We start from the raw sequence: 16842 nt of genomic DNA, 5'->3' as shown, positions 1-16842 counted from the left end.
GGGAACAGGCTCGTTAGGTGCATTATTCAGGAGAAATATCCAGTAATAGGGTAGGAGAACGGGTCTGGGTGGGATACCATTCGGAGGGACGCTGTGGAACCTTTGGGCCGAATGGCCTGTTTCCACATTGTGAGGATTCTAATGTTCCCAGCTCCCATCGGTTCTGAGGAAGGGCCACTGGACAGATTCCTGTTCCCAGATGCTGCCAGACCTGCTGAGCTTTCCCAGCACCTCCTGCTTGTTGTTCCTGATTGACACCATCCATCCACCTTCTGGGATTGATTCAGGTAGGGAGAGGATCCCACCACTGACCTCACAATGGGGTCCAGCTGATTGATGGCAGCTTCGGACCAATAGGAAAAGGTGGTGGGACTGGTGGACCAGGTGGAAGCAGCTGGTCATCCAAACAATGGGAGTGAATGAGGGGCGTGGCCAGTGGGATGACACGTCACCAGTAACTCCGCCTGTGCAGTGTCACGTGACTCGGCCGTTGGTGAATGTGGGAGAGGCAAACAGGGAAGGGGAGAGTGGCCTCAGAGACAGAGGTAATGAGTCACTTCAGACTGGGAAGTTTTAATTACACTCTGTACGGGTCGTTAGTCTGAATTAGAAACTCTTAATCCCGCGTTTGCAGCAGATGGGAAAATGGCTGCGGCCCTCAGGCGGTGATAGGTCCTGGGATATGGCCGCCATCTTTATTGGGGGCAAGGTGCAGTGAGGGGCATGGACATGTCCCCTTCCTAGGATGGTGGAGGGGGGGGGGATGTGATTTTAGGAGAGGCATTTACACATCAAGCACAAACCAAGAGAAAGGTATGTCTTTATATTCTGTTTTGTTTTGTCAATTTATTTCATAGGATATTAAATCAGAATAATTGAGGTTGGGATCTCAAAAGTAAGTTTTTACAGTCAATGGAGTCATCAGGATCTGAATATCATTGGCATTTAACTGTGGAAGGAGAAAGGTTTGTCAGTTCTGTTTGTGGGAAAATATCTCCAATATTTTTGTTAAGCAGAAAGATGTACAAATTCGTGGTTGGAACACCCTTTGGGTGTGTGCTCTGTTCTGGGCCCTGCAGCTGAGGAAGGAGATATTGGCCTGAGAGGGAGCACAGATTTATCCAAATTACACCTCGTCTCTTTGTAAGAACTCTCAGATTTAGACCCAATCACCCACTTCATGATGTTAACCTGTAAACTTGATATTTTCAATTACCTGCAAACTTCCCATTAAAACTCCTTTTAGACTCAAATTCCAGTACCTTTTCAGGTGGGATGTTCCAGCTTCTGACAACTGTCTGTTCATTCAGAAACTGCTGAGGTCCATGTTGACTCTGGGGTTACAAAGGGCTGAACTGAAAGATGAGATGCTGTCCCTGAGCTCCCATTGAGATACACTGGAACAGTACAGGAGGCTGAGGGCAGTGTAGGTGTGAGCAGGCAATGAAAATGACAGGGCTGCACTGAGAGGGCTGCTTGGCTCAATGAGAGTGTTCTGGAGTTGGGTGTAAACAGAGTGAGGGGAGACAGGGAGAAGGTGAAGCTGAAACTCCGTTTTAGTTCAGGCCGTTCAGAAATTCACATGGTCCCATTGGGAACAGCCAGTTTTTAAGTGATACCTGCGGAGTATTTGTTAACAGTTTTTAAAGTATTTTTCCTGAGGGCAGTTGAGAGCTAACGACATTGCTGTGGGTCTGGAGTCACATGTAGGCCAGACCAGGTGAGGATGACAGTTTCCTTCCCTACAGGACATGAGTGAACCAGTTGGGTTTTCTAACAATCGACAATAGTTTCATGGTCATCATTCGCCTTTTCATTCTAGATTGTATTGGATTCCGATGCTGCCATCAGCCATGTTGGGATTCTATCCCTAATCCTCCGAACACTGTACATTTCAATCATCTGGCAGGAATACCATTAAGCCATTGCCTTCCTTTTTTAGCAATATTTAAAAGCAAGTTCCATCATTCTACGTGTACAATGTGAGATAAAATACTGTGGTGTCCATGTGTCGGCCTCTCCAAAAGGTCAATCAACAGAAATTTGTTTGGTGGTGAAATATGTCACTTTTTTGTGGAGGGGGGAGGTGGTTTATTAAACAAAAACGAATCCAAATAAAAATCTTATGCCACGGACATGTAATTTCTGAAGCCGGAGGGGGATTACAGAGACAGGGAGAGTTGTGGGGCTGGAGGGGGATTACAGAGACAGGGAGGGTGGTGAAGCCGGAGCGGGATTATAGAGACAGGGAGGGTTGTGGGGACGGAGGGGGATTACAGAGACAGGGAGGGTGGTTAAGCCGGAGTGGGATTACAGAGACAGGGAGAGTGGTGAAGCCGGAGGGGGATTACAGAGACAGGGAGGGTTGTGGGGCCGGAGGGGGATTACAGAGACAGGGAGGGTTGTGGGGCCGGAGGGGGATTACAGAGACAGGGAGGGTGGTGAAGCCGGAGGGGGATTACAGAGACACGGAGGGTGGTGAAGCCGGAGGGGGATTACAGAGACACGGAGGGTGGTGAAGCCGGAGGGGGATTACAGAGACAGGGAGGGTGGTGGGGCCAGAGGGGGATTGTTGTCCAAACATCACTGTGGTGTACATGGACTGCAGCATTTCAGGGAGGCGGTTAGCCACCACTTTCTCCAAGACATGTAAAGGTGGCCAATAAACACTGGTCTGGGCAGCAAAGGCAACCCCCAGTGAATAAAACCAAGCAGTGACCTCTCTGAGCTGACTTGCTGTGAAGTTAAAAACCTCTCTGGAAACGGAGTGGGCAGAGAAGAGAAACAGTGACATTTCACAGCTGCCCTCAGAGAGACCTCACCCTTGGAAGTACTCAGCCGGGGATCAGCTCAGTGCGTTTCATTCTCTTCAAACATCAATCTTAGTCAGTTTTATTTTATTAAATCTACAATCATGAGTCAGGTGAGGATTTCTTTTTAATGTCTTACGGTCTCTTGATTAAATGTTTAAGATATAAAACGTAAGCAATAAGTTATTCTCGGGCAGTATTTTTCGAGCAATAAGACTGTGCCTTTGTCTTGGTCTGTAGGTTGTTAAGGCGGAGAGATGGCCTGTTGTAGAGTGGTGTGCTGTTCCTGTCGGGTGCGGAAGATTAGGGAGAGTTTCAATGAACCTGATGATTTGTCTGCAAGAAGTGTGATTGCAAATCCTATTGGATCACATGGATTGGTGGAGGAGTGATTAAAGGCAGTGAGGAATTGACAGGAGCCGGGGAGTGTGATAGGCGGCAGTCTCCGGATACTGCAGATACAGTCAGGTAGGTGGGTTACCTCCAGAAAAGCTAGGAGGGGTAGGTAGGTACTGCAGGAGTCTCCTGTGGCTATCCCCATCTCCGACAAGTGTACTGTTTTGGAAAATGTAGGTGGTAATAGACTTTCAGGGGAAAGTAGCACTGACAGCCAAGTTACTGGTACTGAGACTGGCTTCTAACATAATGTGAGGTGTATCCAGTTCCACACGATCGATGGTGATAGGGGACTCTCTCGTCAGGGGCACAGTCTGCCGTTTCTGCAGCTGACAGTGAGAGATCAGAATGGGGTGGTGCTGCCCTGGTGCCAGTGTCAAGGATATCTCTCAGAGGGAGCAGAACATTCTCAAAGGGGAAAATAACCAGTGGGAGGACATTGTACATTGGTACCAATGACATAGGAAGGGGAAAGCATGGGGTCCTGAGGAGCAGGGAGATTTGCTAGTGCCACTCGGGAGGCATTAAACCAGTGAGGGAGTCGGGGTAATCCTAAAGAGATAGTGAGAAAAGAGGTGAGTCTGAGGCTGGTACTGTTCACCGGTCAGACTGTCAAGGCAGGCAAGAGCAAGCTGCAGAATGAGGTGCGACGGACCAGTTACACTGCATTTATTTCAGTGCAAGAGACCTGACAGGTCAGGCAGGTGGGCTCAGGGTATGGTTTTGAACATGTGACTGGGATATTACAGCAATTACAGAGGCAGCAGTCAGGGATGGATAGGACTAGCAGCTTAATGTTCCAGGGTATAGATGCTATTGCAAGGGGACAACAGAGCAGGGGGAGAGGTGTTTTTGATTAGGGATAACATTATGGCTGGGCTTCGGGAGGATATTCCTGGGAGTACATCCAGGCAAGTTATTTGGTTGGTACTGAGAAATAAGAAAGGGGTGACCATCTTCCTGGGATTGTATTATAGACTCTCTCCCAATAGTCAGTGGGGAATTGAGACACAATTTTACCGGCAGACCTCAGTTATCTGTAAAAATATAGTTGCAACGATAAGGGGTTTTAACTTTACCAACATGGCCTCGGAGTGCTGTAGTGTTAAGGGCTTGGATGGAAAGGTATTTTTTCAGTGTACACGAGAACATTTCAGATTCAGTTTATAGGATGTACCTACCAGAGAAGGAACAAAACCTGACCTGTTTTCTTTCCTCATTCACAGGATGAGGCTGTCACTGGCTCGGCCAGCATTTATTGCTGCGTTTACCCAGTGGGCAGTTAAGAATCAACCACGTTGCTATAGGTCTGGAGTCCCATGCAGACCAGACCAGGTAAGGATGGCATTTTCCTTCCCTAAAGGTCATGAGTGAACCACACGGGTTTTTTCAACAATTGACAATGGATTCCTTGTCGTCACTAGATTATTTTTTCCAGATGTTTATTGAATTCACTTTCCAAAATCTGCCGTGATGGGATTCAAACCCAGGTCCCCAGAACATTATCTGGGTCTCTGGATTAACTGTCTAGTGATAATTTCACTCCATCATCACTGCCTCTTAGGAAATGAGGCAGGGTGAGTGACTGAGTTATCAGTGGGGCAGCACATCAGCACCAAAGATCCCACAGTATTGTGGCTCAGTGGTTAGCGCTGCTTCCTCAGCAACAGAGACCTGGGTTTGATTCCAGCCTCGGGCGACTGTCTGTGTTGGAGTTGGCACATTCTCCCCAGTGTTTGTGAAGGTTTCCTTCGGATATTCAAATTTACTCCTACAGTCCAAAGATGTGTAGGTTAGTTGGATGAACCATGTTAAATTTCCCATAGTGTCCAGATGCAGTATATGAGGTTTTGGGATGTGCAGGCAAATCTCTGCCTGATGTGAAAAGATCGTTTTGAGGTCCTGAACAGAGCTCAGTGACGTGTGGCTGAACGTTTTACATTTCCCGTGGCGGTAAGGGAAGGTCAAAGGTGTGGAGCATGTGTTGGTGGGAGGGTGTGGACCTAACAAGGGAGGTGCAGAGGGAATGGTCTCTGTGGAACGCAGATAGCGGTGGGGAGGGAAATATGTCTATGGTGGGGTCTGACTTTAGGTAGCAGAAATAAGAGGTTAATGTGCTGTATCTGGAGATTAGTGGGGTGGAAGATGAAGACCGCAGGGCTGTATTCTTTATTGTGGCTGGAGGTGTGGGGTAAAGGCGGAGGTGCGGGAAGTGAAGTGTATGTGTTGGAGGGCATTGTTGATCAAGTCGGAGGAAAATTACGGTTCTTGAAGTAGGCTTTTCTGGGATGTCCTGGAATAGAATCCAAAGAGATTAAACGAATATATCACAGACAAAAGATTAACTGGACCAGAGAATAGGACTGCTTAAAGGTCAACAAGGCTATGGAATCACAGAGGGTGTGATATATATGTAAATATTTCACGTCATTTTTACTGGAGAAGTATATGGAAGCTCGAGAGTTTGGAGAAATAAACAGTGATAACTTGAAAAGTGTCCACGTTACAGAGGAGGTGGTACTGAGTGTCTTAAATCGCATCAAGGTGGATAAAGCCCTGGAACCTGATCAGGTGTATCCTGGAACTTTCTGGAAATCTAGGGAAGTGATTGTTGGGCCTCTCCTGAGGTATTTGTATCGTTGATAGCGACAGGTGAGGTGCCATTATTTTAAAAAAGGTGGTAAGGAGGGGCCATGGAACAAGAGAACAGTAAGCCTGAAGTCAGTGGCAGGCAAGTTGTTGGAAGGGATTCTGAAGGACAGGATATCCATCTATTTGGAAAGGTAAGGAATGATCAGGGAGAGTCACTGTGGCTTTGTACATGCACAATTGTGTTTCACTAACTTGAGTGAGTGTTTTGAAGTGACAAAGAAAATTGATTAAGCCAGGCGGTGAATGTTGTTTATATGGACATTCAACAAGGTTCCACAAAGCAGACTGGTTAGCAGGGTTAGATCACATGGAATGCAGGGAGAGCCAGCCATTACAAAACTACCTTGAAGGTAGGAGACAGAGGATGGTGATGGAGGGTTGCTTTGCGGACTGGAGGCCTGTGAGCAGCAGTGTGCTGCAGGGATGGATATTGGGCCCTTAAATAAATGACTTGGATGTGAATATATGAGATATGGTCAGTAGGTTTACAGAAGACACCAAAATTGGAGGTGTAGTGGACAGTGAAGAAGGTTAGTTCAGAATACAACAGGATCTTGATCAGATGGGCCATTGGAGCAAGGAATTGCAGACTGAGTTCAAATTAGATAAATGTGAGCTGTTATATTTTGGAAAGGCAAATCAGGGCAGGACTTATGCACTTAATGGTAAAGTCCTGGGGAGCGTTGCTGAACAATGGGATCTTGGAGTACAGGTTCATAGTTCCCTGAAAGTAGAGTCACAGGTAGGCAGGGAGTGAATGCAGCATTTGGTACGCTCCCCGTTATTGGTCAATGCATTGAATGCAGCTGTTGTGATGTCATATTGTGGCTGGACAGGGCACTGATGAAGGCCCTTCTGGAATTCTGTTGTCAGTTCCAATCTCCCTGTTCTTGGATTAATGTTGAGAAACTTGAAAGGGTTCAGAAAACATTTGCAAGGACTTTCCTGGGGTTGGACGATTTGAGCTATTGGGAAAGGCTGAATAGGCTGGGACTATTTTCCCTGCAGATTTGGAGGCTGAGAGGTGATCTTATAAAGTCATGAAGGGCATGGATAAGGTGAGCAGTCAGGGACTTTTTCCCAAGTTCGGTGGCTCCAGAACGAGAGGGTACAGGCTTAAGGTGAGAGGGAAAAGATTTAAAAGGGATTTAAGGGGCATCGTGTTCATGTTGAGGGCATTGCAAGTATGGAATGAGCTGCCAGAGGAAGGGGTGGAGGCTAGTACAATTGCAGCATTTAAAAGGCGTCTGACTGGGTACTTGAAGAGGGAGGTTTTAGAGGGATAAGGGTGTACCGCTGGCAAATGGGACTCCATTAACGCTCTCCGTTAATGGTCAATGCATTGAATACAGAAGCTGGGACGTCATATTGTGGCTGGACAGGACGTTGATTAAGCCACTTCTGGAATTCTGTTTTCAGTTTGAATTTCCCTGTTCTGGGAAGGATGTTGTGAAATTTGAAAAGGTTTGGACAAGATTTACAAAAACGTTACCAGGATTGGAGGATTTGGGCTACATGGAGGGGCTGAATAGGCTGGGGCTATTTTCTCTGGAGAGTCAAAGACTGAGAGGTGACTTCATTGAGATTTATAAAATCACGAGGCGCGTGGATAAGGTGAGCAGCTGGCATCCTTTTTCCTCAGGTTAGGTGGGTCCAAAACTAGAGCACATGGGTTTAAGTTGAGAGGGCAAAGATTTAAAAGGGATCGAACTGGCAACAGTTTCAAGCTGAGTGTGGTGTGTGTATGGGAGGGGCTACCAGATGAAGTAGTGGAGGCTGATAAAATCACAACATTTAAAAGGCTTCCAATTGGGTACATGAATAGGAAGGGTTTTGATGGATACAGGCCAATAGATGGTAAATGGGAATTCATTAGTTTAGGATTCCTTGTTGGCACAGACGAATTGGACCGGAGGTCTGTTTCTTTGATCTTAATAAATTAAGATGCATTCCTCTCTTTTGTGCAGAGCTAGCTGAAGCACAGATAATTATCCTTGGAGCTGAGAAGGTGAAGCAGTGATTTTGACCTGGTGCCGATTTTGTTCCAAGGTCTTGAATTTGCAAAGAGAGAGAGGAATTGTTAACCCTGTCACAATTTTTAGTAACTACGTTCAAGTAATTGGCAAATAATACAAGGTGAAAATGTGAACACTATTTTACTCAATAAGTTCTGAGCATCTGGAACAGTCTGAACGACACAGATTCAGCAGGTATTTTGAAACAGACTTGGAATTTTACTTTTTAAGGAAAGATTTGGGGGTAGTTGGGACAGATTTGCACCATCTCCAGAGGGAGAGAGGACAGCCCCAATGGGCTGAATAGCCCCCAGCCCCAGTGCTCTGTGATACTGCCCCATTCACTGTGAATGATGAAGCACATCCCAGGGCAGGGAGAGGGAGGAGCCAACCACTCACCTCTCAATCGGCGCCGGCTTGATTGACGGCAGCTCCAGACCAATAGGAGGAGAGTCTGTGTGGTCCTGCAGCCAATGGGAGTGAATGAGGGGTGTGGCCAGCAAGACAACACCTGTCCATGAGCTGTGCAGGTGCAGTGTCACTGGGTGGGGGTGGGAGAGACAGCAGAGACTGGGACAGAGGCTGTCGGACCTGAATTACAAACTCCCGGTAAATTAAAACCAAAAGAACTGGGATGATGTAAATCAGAAACAACAACCAGGAGGTTCTGGAGAAGCTCAGCAGGTCTGGCAGCATCTGTGACGAGAAATCAGAGTTAACGTTTCAGATCCGGTGTCCCTTCCACAGAACCGATGTCACTGAGAAAAAAAAAGTCCGTTTATGTGCAGAAGATAGTGTGGGGGGATGGGGGCAAGATAAAAGGAGTTAAGGTGGGGATAGAGTGAGAAGAGCGGTTGGATAAAGGAGTGGATAACGATCTGACTGGGGGAGGCTGATTAGCTGTTAATGGAGACTATTAATGGCTAACCATAGGTAGTGTGTAATGACAGGCTATGTAATAACAAAGCCTGGTGTGTGGCGTGGGGCTCTAGGGCGCAAGGACGTGGGAGACTTAGGACCTAAAATTAATGAATTCAGTTTTAAGGTCAGAGGCCTGAAGGGTCCCCCAAGTACAAAATGAGGTTTGTTCTTCCAGCTTACGTTAAAGTTTGGCGCAGGAGAAGTACAGCCGGTCAGACAGTATCCAAGGAGCAGGAGAATTGACATATTGGGCCTGAGCCCTTCAGCAGGAATGTGAGGGTGGGGAAAAGGGTTGACAGATAATAGGATGTGTGTGTGGGGCTGGCGAGAAGGTAGTTGGGAAGGCGATAGGAAGATGCTGGTGGAGGGTAATGGTGAGAGGCTGGAGTGGGTAATTAAGAAGGAAGATGGACAGGTGCGACTGTTCAAGAGGGTGGTGCTGAGATGGAGGGCTGGATCTGGGATATGGTGGGGGGAGGGGAAATGATGAAACATTGATTCTGTACTTAAAGGGTCCCAAGGTAGAAGATGAGGTATTCTTGCTCCAGGAGTCATGTAGTTAGGATTTTGTGGTGGAGGTGGCCCAGGACATGCATGTCCTTGGCAGAGTGAGAGTGTGGGTTGTAGAAATGGTTGACCACAGGACAGTGGGGTTGATTGGTGCACGTCTCCCAGAAAGGTTCCCTGAAACATTCTGCAAGTTGGCGTCCTGTCTCCCCATTGTAGAGAACAATGAACACAATAGATGAGGTTATTCAATGTACAGGAAAATCTCTGTTGGATGTGGAAGGGACCTCTGGTGTCTTGGATGGAGGTGAGGGGAAGGTGTGGGCACAGGTTTCACACCTCTTGCAATGGCAGGCAAAGGTGTTGGGAGTGGAGGATGGGTTGGTGGGGAGCATGGATCTAATGCGGAAGTCACAGGGAATGGTCTCTGAGGAATGCTGAAAGGGGTGTGGAGGGAAAGATATCTCTTGGTGGGGTCTGATTGTCGGTGGTGGAAATGGCAGAGGATGATGTGTTGTATCTGGCTGAAAAGCGAGGACTTGGGGGTTCTATCCTTGCTGCGGTTGGAGGGGTGGGGTTCAAGAGCAGAGGTGCAGGAAGTGGTGGAGATACACTGAAGGGTATTGTTGACCATATGGGAGGGGAAATTGCTGTCCTTGAAATACAGGGCCATTTGGTATGTTCTGGAGTGTTCTGCATCAAGCTTCCCTGGAACACTGCATTAAGAATGAGACAGATGTTGGCCAGGGAACAGGCTCGTGTGTTAAAGTGGCAGGCAACTGGAAGCTCAGGGTCTGTTTTGGTCTGAGGGGGAGCATAGATTTGTCCAGATTGCACTTCGTCTCTTTGTAGGGACTGTCAGATTTAGTCCCAATCACCCACTTCATGATGCTAACCTGTAAACTCCTTATTTTCAATTCCCTGCAGCTCCTTATAAACACAAATTCCAGTACCGTTTTAGGTGGAATGTTCCAGATTCTAACAACTGTCTGTTCACCCAGAAACTGCTGAGGTCCATGTTGACTCTGGGGCTACAAAGGATTGAATTGAAAGATGAGATGCTTTTCCTGAGCTCCCATTGAGATGTATTGGAACAGTACAGGAGGCTGAGGGCAGTGTAGGGGTGAGCAGACAATGAAAATGACAGGGCTGCACTGTGAGGGCAGCTTGGCTCAATGAGTGTTTTGGAGTTGGGTGTAAACAGAGCGAGGTGGGACAGGGAGAAGGTGAAGCTGAAACTCCGTTTTGTTTCAGCCCATTCAGAAATTCACATGGTCCCAAAGGGAACAGCCAGTTTGTAAGCGATACCTGTGGAGATTTTGTAACAGTTTTTAAGGTATAACGTATCAACTTAAGTAAAGAATACGGGATTTTGATTACAATGTTTGAAGGGTAGGAAGATTGCTCGCTCATTTAAATTCTCTAAATGAGAATAACTAGCTGAATCTAGAGAGCCTGTGTGACCGGAGTCCTCAGACTCATGGTGTGCTCCTCTTGTACAATGTGGGAAAATTAGGGATGTTTCCAGTGTCCCTGACGGGCTATGTGTGCAGGAAATGTGCCCATCAGCAGCTACTGGGAAACTGCTTTTCAGACCTGGAGCTGAGAGTGGACTCACTGTGGAGCATCTGCAATACTGAGAATGTTATGGACAGCATGTTCAGTGAGTTAGTCACACTGCAGGTGAGGGTTACACAGGCAGAAAGGGAATGGGGGACCATCAGATCAAGTAAAAGGCTCAGGAAGGAAGTGCAGGAGTTCCCAGTGGTTATTCCCTTCCCAAACAGATACTGTATACCGCTTGGGATTCGTGTGGGTGTGTGCGTATGTGTTGGTCTCCGAGGCAATCAGCAACAGCCAATTTCATGACACCGTAGATAGCTCTGCTGCCCAGAACGGGAAGAAAGAGAGTGACAGGGGATTCAATAGTCAGTGATACAGACAGGCACTTCTATGGCCACAGCCATGAATCCAGGATGGTATGTTATCTCCCTGGTGATAGGATCCGCGATATCATGGTGCAGCTACAGAACATTCTGGAGCTGGAGGGTAAACAGCCCGTGGTTGGAGAACACATCAATACCAACGACAGCATGAAACAAAGGGATGAGTGTTTGAAAGCTGGATATTGGGAGAGCAGGGACACATTATAATGCAGCTCCTGAAATGAAATGATGTCAGACCTGCTCCCAGTGCCTTGTGCTAGTGAGAGCAGGAATAAGAGGGTAGATCAGCTGGATGTGTGGCTGGAGAAATGGTGTACCATGGAAGGGTTTAGATTCTTCAGGCATTGGGACCGTTTCTGGGTTAGGTGGGAACTGTACCAGCCTGACCGGTTACCCCTGGGCAGAGCTGGGTCAAATCTCCTGGGGGGGGGGGTGCGCTATTGCCAGTTCCATTGGTGAGGTATTAACTAGTCTGGCAGGGGGGTGGGAGCTAAAGTGTCAGGTTAGATGGGTCAGATTCAGGACAGAGAGTGGGAGGTAGAATATTAGTGATGTAGTCAGCGGCTCCGAAAACCGAAGGAAAGGAGGATTAAACGAGGATTGAGTCCCTCTTCATCCATCAGTCCTGACATCCCAGGAATCAGAGTCAACAAAATCTGGAGCTGTACAGCTCTCTGTCTCCAGTGCTTCAGCAAAATGGTGGGAATCTGCAACAAACCCAAGAAGTGCTGGAGATCCCCAGCAGGTCGGGCAGTATCTGAAATGGTGACACCTGCAGGAAACATTGCAGCCTTGGTCATCTTTTTCACTGTCCACTAAACCTCCAATTTTGGCGTCATCTGCAAAATTACTAATACCTCCTGTGTTTACATTCAAATCATTGATATAAATGATGGAAAATAATAGATACAGCACCAATCCTTGTGACACTCCACAGGCCTCCTGTCTGAAAAGCATCCCTCCGCCACCACTCTCTGTCTTCTACTTTTGAGCCAGTTCTGTACTCAAATAGCTGGTTTCTGCTTTATTCCATGAGACCTAACCTTGCTAACCAGTCTCCATGAGAAAGCTTGCCGAATGCCTTACTAAAGTCCACGTTGATCATGTCGACCAGTCTGCCCTCATCAATCATTTTTGTTACTTCAAAAAACATTCTAACCCCTGGAAAACATAACAGTTACAGCACCAGAGTAATCAGCCCATCGTGTCTGTGCAGATCATAATGCCATCCCAAACTAATTCCATCTGCCTGTAACATGATCCATATCCCTGATAACCTATGCCTGCTTATGTGTCTGTCCGAATGCCTCTTAAACTGTGATTGTTTCTGCTTTTCCCATCTCCCAAGAGAATACATTCTAGTCACTGACCACCTTCTGCACAAGACACTTGTCTGACACAACTCCCTTTAAACTTGCACAGATATTGTTGGAAATGCTCAGCAGGTCATGCAGCATCTGTGAAAAAAATCAGTTAAAGTTTCAGGTCTGGTCACCCTCAGAAAGGTTATCGCTGATTTCTCTTCACAGATGCTGCTAGACCTGCTGAGCGTTTCCAGAAGCTTCTGTTTCTCTTCCTGGTTTACAACATCTGCAGTTCCGGTTTTCATAGCCTTTAAACTTGCTCCCTCTCTTAAATGTGTGGCTCTAGAATTTGTCATTTCCACCTTGGAAAAAAGATTTACGTTTTCATTTGGATTCCCCTACCCTGGGAAAAAAGAAACCATGACTAGTCACCCTATCATTGATCCTCATAATTTGATAAAGTTCGATTAAAGCCACCTAACGTGTCCAGTGCTGCAGGGAAATAGCCTCAGCTTATTCACACTCTCCCTATGGTTCAAATGTTCCAATCTGGCAACACCCTTGTAAACTTTTCTGAACTCTTTCAAGTTTCCCAACATCTTTCCTATAGCAGGGAGACTGGAATTGAAAGCAGCGGGCATTCCAAAAGTGGCCAAGCCAATAAACTGTACAACCGAAACATGATCTCCCAGCTCCTGTACTCAATGCACTGCCCAATAACAGCTAGCATACCGCACACCACCTTCACTGACCTGTCTACCTTCAACTACACTTTCAAGGAACTATTAACCTACACTGCACGGTCTGTTTGTTTGTCAATACTTCCCAAGAACTTGCCATTAAGAGGTTGAGTCATATACTGGTAACATCTTTCTGAAATCAGGGAGACTACAATTGAATGCGGTATTCTAACACTGGCCTGACCAATGCCCTACTCAGCCACAACGTGACCTCCTAACCCCTATACTCAGTGACAGAATCCCTGCAGTGTGGAAGCAGGCCTTTCGCCCCATGTGACCATACCAACCATCGGAACAGCATTCCACCCTAACTCTGTAACCTACCATTACCCAAAGCTAATCCACCTAACCTGCATGGCTTTGGATTTGTGGGAGGAAATTAAGAGCACCCAGAGGAAGCCCACGCAGACACACAGGGAGAATGTGCAAACACCACACAGACAGTGGAGTCGAACCAGAGTCCATTTATTGACCAGCACATTCCATTCAATGTTAGTGTCCCAAATTCCATGTTCAGCACCTGATCTCCCTGAAACTTTCCAGGAACTATGCAGTTGTTCTGAGCCCTTCAGAGGGAATTAAGGTGAGGAGGACAAAACACAAACAGGGTTGAGTTGTAGATCTATAAAATAACTCTCCATCTTCCTCCCCGTCTCTCCCCCCCCCCGCTCTGTCTGTTCCCCCCCTTCTTTGTCGTCGCCCCACCCCCTCATGGGTCGTCCTCCCCTCTGTCGGTCTGATCCCCCATCTGTCGCCCCCTCGGTCTGTCCCTCCTCTCTGTCGTTTGCCCCCTCCAGTGGGTTGCCCCTCTCCTGTCGGTCGTTCCCCCCTCTCCTGTCGGTCGTTCCCCCCTCTCCTGTCGGTCGTTCCCCCCTCTCCTGTCGGTCGTTCCCCCCTCTCCTGTCGGTCGCGCCCCCCACCCTGTCGGTCGCACACCCGCCTCGGTCGGTTGCCCCCTCCTGTCAGTCGCCCACCGCGTCTCTCTCTCTCCCGCCCCCCACCATCAGTCGCCCCCTCTGTTCCCCTCCTCTCTAATCCTACTTTCTGTCCCTACCTGTTTCTGTGCCACCCCTCTCTTTCCCTACCCATTGCTGTCCCACCCCTGTCAATCCACCCACTCCCTGTCTGCCTACCCTCCCTCCCAAACCCCTAGTTCTGTACTCCCCCACTGGAGGGAAAATATCTTGTCTATTTACCCTATCCATGCCCGGCCTGATTTTTAAAATCTCTTTTAGATCACTGTCTAGCCTCTGAAGCTCCAGAGAAAACAGCCTATCCAACCCTGGCAACATGCTATACTTCTTTTCTGACCTCTTTCAGATGGATGTTCTTAAACATGATAGGAAGGAGAACAGAATTCGATGGAATATTGCAAAAGTTGCCGAATCAATGTCCAGTACAGCCGCAATATGACCTCCCAACCCCTATACTCAATGCTCTGACCAATAAAGACAAGCCGGCCAACCGCCGCCTTCACTATTCGATTTACTTGCTACTCTACTGTCAAGGAACTATGAACCTGCACTCCCAAGGGCTCTTTGTTTAGCAGCACTCCCCAGGAACTTACTATTAACTGTAAAGGCCTGCTAAAGTTTGCTTTTCCAAAATGCAGCACCTCACATTTTTCTAAACTGAACTCCTCAGCCCATCACCCATCTGATCTGATCCCCTTGCACTCTGAGGTAATCTTTTTCCCTATCTACCACACCTCCCATTTTGGTGTCATCCGCAAACTTACTTACAATACTTATGTTCACATCCAAATCATGGATATAAATGGCGAAAAGTAGTGGATCCAGCACCGATCCTTGTGACACTCCACTGGTCACAGGCCTCCAGCCTGAAAAGCACCCTCTGCCTTCTACTTTTGGGCCAGTTCTGTACTCCATACGATCTAACCTTGCTGACCAGTCTCCCGTGAGGAACCGTGTCGAACGCCTTACTGAAGTCCATGTAGATCATGTCCATGCTCTGACCTCAGCAATCCTCTTTGTTACTTCTTCAAAAAAACTGAGTCAGATTCATGAGACATGATTTCCCATGCACAAAGCTGTTATTAATATCCAGGATTTAACTCTGTACATCGGGGTCTGCGTTACCCAGTTATAGGTGTTAATATTCGGGATGAAGTTCAAGTATGCCAGCATTTTGTCTGTGACTGTGTATTGAGTCTTGTTAATGTCACCAACACAATTGAGTTCCTTTTTGAAAGGCGGTCCCCGTATCCCTTGCCCACCAGGAAATGGTGGCAGTGTCCTTACCTCTGGACCAGGAGGATCGGGCTCAGAGTTGAGGAACAGCATCTTTGAAGAGGCTGATTAGAAAACCTGCCCAAGCCACCAGGCCATACTGTCTCCCAGCTGTCCCTGCCTCAGCCTCTAAACAGAACCTTCCTGTAGTTTCTCTCCTGTCAGACTCTCCCATTGCTCAGTTTGTCCAGGATCCCCTCCTGCTGCTGCACTGCTCCTGTCCATCACCCAGTGTCCTCCACATTCATTCATTGTTTACAATCTCATTACCCCAGTTCTCCAGCTCCGCCCCTTCCTGTCCATAGAGACGGCTCAGTGATTAGCACTGCTGCCTCACAGCACCAGGTACCCGGTTTTGATTCCAGCCAAACCTGGAATTTGTGCATTCTCCCCGTGTCTAAGCGGGTTTCCTCTGGGTGCTCCGGTTTCTGCCCACAATCCCAAAGATGGGCAGGACAGGTGAATTGGCCATTTTAAATTGCCCATAATATTAGTTACATTAGTCAGGGGTAAATATAGGGTAGGGGAATGGGTCTGTGCAAGTTACTGTTTGGAGGGTCGGTATGGACTTGTTTGGCCGAAGGGCCAGTTTCCATACTGTAGGGATTCTGATATATTGGGCAGCAGCTGCTGTCAATCACCCGGACTCCTGTATGATCGGGAGCACGTGCTGTAGGAGAGGAGGCCAGTGCACGGGCACAGTGCTGGCCTATTGTGGGAGTGTGCACAGTACGGGTCAGTGCCTGGGAAGGAGGCTCTGGGTGTATCGGATTAATCTGTCATTGGCATCTTCCGGAGCAGGACCCAGGGGAATGGCCTGTTTCCTGGTATCCTGCCATGTGATCAGACTATCAGTGGGGCAGCATTTTGCAGAAAGTTATCAGAACTCTTTTTTGTGAAGATTCAGGGTTTTTGTAGAAAGTGACAAGGATGGACCTGCAATTTGAGTTCTAATTTGGTTCATTTTAGTAAGACGGGTTTTGGCCAGAGTGTGCAGGAAGCAGTGTATGCAGGGTGGTTGTCATCAGAGGATTCACCAACAACTCCCCTCACCACCACCCCCCCCCCCACTCCCCCGGTGGACTCAGAATCAGACTCATTGGTTTGGTTCTTAGTCCGCAGACAAGAGCTAGGAAACTGAATTCAAAGAGGACAGTGTGTGTGAGAACCAGGTGTGGAGGAAAGGAGTGAGGAGGTTGGTTTGGATTTCAGTTCACAGAAGAAAGAAATTGTTAGATTGAGAGTTAAAACTTTGGGAAACATGAAACTACAATTTAATACTATAATTATCTTATAAAGATC

General features: G+C 47.5%; 1 long non-coding RNA gene across 1 annotated transcript in view; it reads left to right on the top strand.

Annotated features, from left to right (window-relative positions):
* Positions 1-494: 494 nt before the first annotated feature.
* LOC132809481 (uncharacterized) overlaps positions 495-16842 on the top strand; it is a 37594-nt gene continuing 21246 nt past the window's right edge. Inside the window, exons 1-2 of the long non-coding RNA XR_009642350.1 lie at positions 495-545; positions 4433-4541. This is a non-coding gene — a long non-coding RNA (uncharacterized LOC132809481). The remainder of the gene's footprint in view (positions 546-4432; positions 4542-16842) is intronic.

This window comes from Hemiscyllium ocellatum, unplaced genomic scaffold, assembly GCF_020745735.1.
Source record: "Hemiscyllium ocellatum isolate sHemOce1 unplaced genomic scaffold, sHemOce1.pat.X.cur. scaffold_127_pat_ctg1, whole genome shotgun sequence".
Classification (NCBI taxonomy): Eukaryota; Metazoa; Chordata; class Chondrichthyes; order Orectolobiformes; family Hemiscylliidae; genus Hemiscyllium; species Hemiscyllium ocellatum.
The sequence above is the reverse complement of the archived record's forward strand: the minus strand, read 5'-3'. Positions and strand labels throughout refer to the sequence as shown.